Genomic DNA, 5,000 nt, shown 5'->3' with positions numbered 1-5,000 from the left:
TCCTTCTTCCCTCCACCTCCCTCCTCCCTCCTCCCTCCCCCCCCCCCCCATCCTCTCTCCTCTCCCACTCTTTCTCTCGTTAACCGCAAAGACCAGAGGGAGTCGGATGGCATATGCCAGAGTGCGGATTCAGGGGGAGCGAGGTTTTCCTCTCATACTTGTGTCATCTCTGTTTACATATTCACCTGTCGACCAATCAATGTGTAATATGTACAGGTGTGTATGAATGGATACACACACACACACATATATATATATATATATATATATATATATATATATATATATTGTGTGCCAATTCGGCCTGATAGTATACATGTATATAGCATATATATACAATATATATATACATATAAACACACACACACACACACACACAATATATATATATATATATATATATATATATATATATATATGCATACATACATATCTATAGATGTATGTATGTATATACATACATATATATGCATATACATATATATACATATATACAAATATATATAAGTATATACATACATATATGTACAAACATATATATATATACATATATCTACATATGTGTGTGTGTGTGTGTGTGTGTGTGTGTGTGTGTGTGTGTGTGTGTGTGTGTGTGTGTGTGTGTGTGTGTGTGCGCGTGTGTGCGTGTGCGTGTGTGTGTGTGTATATAATATATGTTAATATATGTTTATATATGTATATATGTAAACATGTATGTATGTGTATTTACACACACACACGTGTGTGTGTGTGTGCCAATTCGGCCCGAGAGCCCCACTTCTCCCTCCGAGGTTAGCAATTCCCAAAACCGGAAACGAGGCGGAGGGGAAGTGCCACAGTGTCACATTTAACCCGCGTGTGGAAGCTGAGAAAGACATGCTAGGAGGACAAGCGGGAGATGCAGACGGCGATAAGATGCCCCCTTTGCACCTCACCGCCTCCGACCGTGCCAACCTTTCGTGGACGCTTCGACATGGCACTTCCGGTGGGGGAAAAGGGGGGGGGAGAAAGGTGAAAGGAGAAAGGAGGGCAGGGAGGTAGAGATGACAGGAAGGGTTCTGAAAGAGAAGAGGGGGGAAAAAAGACCTAGACGCTATCTTGCAATTCTCGAAGATGCTTGATAACCTGCAATATGGTTTAATCAGCTCTTCAGTGTGCTAATCGCCAGCAACAAGAACAACAAGATGTCTTATGCAATGGACCAGTTTGCAAGACGCTGGCGACAAAGAACTTCTTTTTTATGGGGACGGGGAATGAGGGAGGTCATGTGTATTACCACAGGGGAAAGAGAAGAAGGGAGAAGGCCGAGGGGAAGAGGGAAGAGTGAAGAGGGAAGAGGGAAGAGGAGAGAGGTGAGGGAGGAGGAGGGGAGACATTTGACCCGACGACAGGAACCACTCGTTATTCGAATGCGTCATCATCTTGGGCAAAATGTCAAGGTCTTCTTAGTGTACCACCAGATTATGCCTAGTACAACTCGCGGCGTTGGGAACATTCGCATGTTTTGGGGTTCAGATGACGAATGAACATGAGAGAGAGAGTGGGCGAGAAGGAGGGAAAGAGGGAGGGAGGGAGGAAGAGGGAGAAAAAGAGGGGGAGAGACTGATACACTGATACACATATAATTAGACACACGCAGGTAGATGTGCAGACATACACACAGATGAATAGATATATACAGACAAATAGATAAAGATACATATCTAGCTAGGTACACAGACACGAAAACAGTTGGATTGAGAAACACGGAGTGATATACAGTGAGATTCATAAACAGACAGGAAGACAGACGAGATGATCGCTATAAACAAAGGGGAAAGGACCAACGAACCTAAAATGAGTCTCTCCGGACCGACGCGAACCGAAAAAAAGGGGGAACAAAACTCGGCGAATATTAAATCCTTAACTCATAGGGAAAACACTCCCCTTACCTTGATAATAAAGAAACACAGGGAGAAATACAGGGCCGTAAAAGACACAAGAGGCACCATTAAACCGACATCCGCCTGTCCATCGTACAGGAACCGCAGCAGAAGGCCATCTTGGCGACTGTAATGTCTCGGTGCAACGTGGTAGGGACTTCCCCGCTCGGACTGCCAGACGCCCCTTATATATGTCTCTCTGTCTCTGTCTCTGTCTCTCTGTCTCTTTGGCTGTCTATTTTCCTTTCCCTCTGCTTGTCCCTTTCCTTCTCCTTCTCTTTCGCCTTTTTCTCTTCTTCCTCCTTCTCCTTCTCCTTCTCCTTCTCCTTCTCCTTCTCCTTCTCCTTCTCCTTCTCCTTCTCCTTCTCCTTCTCCTTCTCCTTCTCCTTCCCTCTTATTCTACTTCTGCTACTCTCAATACGTCCCTCCCTCTTTCCCTTTCCGCCCCCCTCCCTCCCTCTTTTATTCATTACCATCCCTTGCCATTTCTCGCCACATCATTTCGACCAAAAGCAAAAACAAAAGACAAAAAAAACACGAAAGGGGAGAAGCAAGGACGGTTGTAATTGAAAGAAACGGAAGGGAAATCGAGACCGACTCCCGATGTGTCTCCGGTGTAATGACTCCCTCGCCTCCTCTTGCCTTCATTTGATAGGATTGCACTTCACACAAAGGGTAATTAGCGTATGCCCAATTACGGATCGCGCGCCATCTCGAGGTCCAGTCAACCCACCGAAGGAAAACCGTTAATAAGACCCGGATCTAATTTGAAGAAAAAATAAGAAGAACATCCCCGGTGCGTTTGACTTGCCTTGCCTTGCCTTGCCCCGCCATCCCCGCTTCCCACCATTCTAGTGCCATTAGAGTGCCACCCGCGCCCGCCCGGACCCTGGGAGGCACGGAGGGTACTCGAGGGCGTGGACAAGTGTGACAGATGTTCCTAAGCCGTCATGAGTGTGTGGTTACGTACTCACAGTGAAGGAAGGAGGGGAGATGAGTACGAGGGCCAGGGGAAGGAGGAGGAGGGCTGGGGAGGGAAGAGGAGGAGGGCTGGGGAAGGAGGAGGAGGAGGAGGACTGAGGAGGAGGAGAAGGAGGAGGAGAAAAGGAATGGAAGGAGGGAGGAGAGGAAGGGCAGGGAAGGGAGGGGAGGGGCGTGCTCTTTCTGTGATGGAGAGAAGGGGGAATTTGCCACATATTTTTCATCCTTGAGACGTAGGGTCACTTGTCATGTGATAACCTTTACCGAGTGCACGGCGATGCAAGACCTGTTAGCGTCACGGGAGCGTGGGAATGTGTGGCACGCAAGAGGGTGCGGGTGTACTTGATGAAATTTCTCTTCCTCTGCGTTAAAATGCTGCTCAGGCTTTTAAAAATCTGATGTTGTTCACCCTCAAATTTCCAGAAGATAAAATACCGTCTACCTCCTCACACTACATAACATCGAAAATAAGGAACCTAAAAACAATGATTCCGACTAAAATAGAATACAGAAAAGATTCATGAGTTCAAGAAATCCTTACCTGCAGAAGCACTAAGAGAGCAGAACACGAGAGCTTCAGTATATCTCACAGCTCCACAAGTCACATTCGACAAGTAAGTGATCACTGTCTTCTAGGAGTCAGCAAGCCGTAGCAAAACTGTTGCTTGCTCCTTATGGTTCCAGATACACGCAGGAATAGGAACCGACGCTTCAATTATAAACCAAAATCCAAAAAACTACAGGCAAATCCGCAAAACTCAAGACGAGAGCGACGGAGAGTGTAACGCGCGGGAGAACGATCACAGTTACGACACCCCGCGGACGCTTTCGTCGGAGGTGCTTCTCGGACGGGAGCAGAGAGTCAACTGAGAGGGTCGAGCGTGTGGAGCCGCTTTTATGGGAAGGGATACAATGTCACCTCTGGCCACCCTGCTTACCCTGCTATACGCTTCCCATAGGGCGGAGTTGTATGGGGTGAGAGGGCGTTGTGTGCTTAGAGTTGGGAACGAAACACGAATAAATATTTTTAAAATAGACTGCAGGGAGGTTTATGTATGTTACGTCCATAAACGTAGGCAATCTTGTCAATAGGTACAACTATGCTCAGTCTGCAACACGCCATTGTGTGTGTGTGTGTGTGTGTGTGTGTGCATATATGCAAATTATGTATATATGTACACACACATACATACACATATATGTATACATACAGACATATATGTGTTTGTGTATGTATGTATGTATATGTATATATATGAATGTATGCATGTATACATGTTGTATATGGATATATATATGTATATGTGTGTGTGTGTGTGTGTGTGTGTGTGTGTGTACATTAAAGACGTTAAAGACAGACAGACAAATAGAGAGATATTACATGTTCAGTAGAGTGCTGTCTCTCAAATGAGCATTTATGATTTGAAAAAAACGTAGGAATAGTTAATTTCATCTGCCGTACATTGCACGTACGGTCAACCAACATATGAAATGATGCCACCTTAAAAATACGTGCAATGACAAAAATTCTTTCCCACCAACTAACTCATTATCTGATTAAAAACAAAATTCCCTCTGAGGTATCGAAATGACATCTTCTCGACGCCGCTGTGACACTTTAAAACGGCTAATGTAGTCGAGCTGAACTGAACTGGCAAAGGTAGTCGAGCAAGACCAGTGTAGAACCTGAAGAGTTACTTGTTGTTCCCGAAGAGAGACGCTGTTGAAATGTCTGGTTCCTTTTGTGGCAGTTATTTGCGTCTCGCTGCCAATCCTTCCTGATGCTGATAAAGGTTCAACTTCAGCAGAAAATAAATTATTTGAAATCTTCCAACTTCGTATTCTGAAAACAGAGAAGAAAATAGCGGAAGAGACCGCAGTTCACAAACCCGGATGTAGAGCCATTTTTATCAGAGTGTTGCAAGAAATCCAATAAAATGGATAAACAAAAATATAATTGATTATCAGGGCTTGCGAGCAGGGAGGTGTAATATTCCATCAGTCATCAGCCTCGTGTCCCCTCAACTGAAACAAAAATAAAGCAAAAATACACAACATACACAATAAGTATACCTTATGAGCTGGTGACCCATAATT

The 5,000-nt window shown here is 44.9% G+C and overlaps 1 protein-coding gene across 1 annotated transcript in view; it reads right to left on the bottom strand.

The window, feature by feature from the left end:
• The window catches only part of LOC125036540 (probable G-protein coupled receptor Mth-like 3), a 27,549-nt gene extending 23,785 nt beyond the window's left edge, over window positions 1-3,764 (bottom strand). Inside the window, exon 1 of the mRNA XM_047629216.1 lies at window positions 3,445-3,764. The gene's annotated coding sequence lies outside the window, so the exon portion shown is untranslated. The remainder of the gene's footprint in view (window positions 1-3,444) is intronic.
• Between the last annotated feature and the right edge of the window lie 1,236 nt (window positions 3,765-5,000).

The sequence above is a fragment of the Penaeus chinensis genome, chromosome 21 (genome assembly GCF_019202785.1).
Source record: "Penaeus chinensis breed Huanghai No. 1 chromosome 21, ASM1920278v2, whole genome shotgun sequence".
Lineage (NCBI taxonomy): Eukaryota > Metazoa > Arthropoda > Malacostraca > Decapoda > Penaeidae > Penaeus > Penaeus chinensis.
This window is presented reverse-complemented; position numbering and strand designations above follow the sequence as displayed.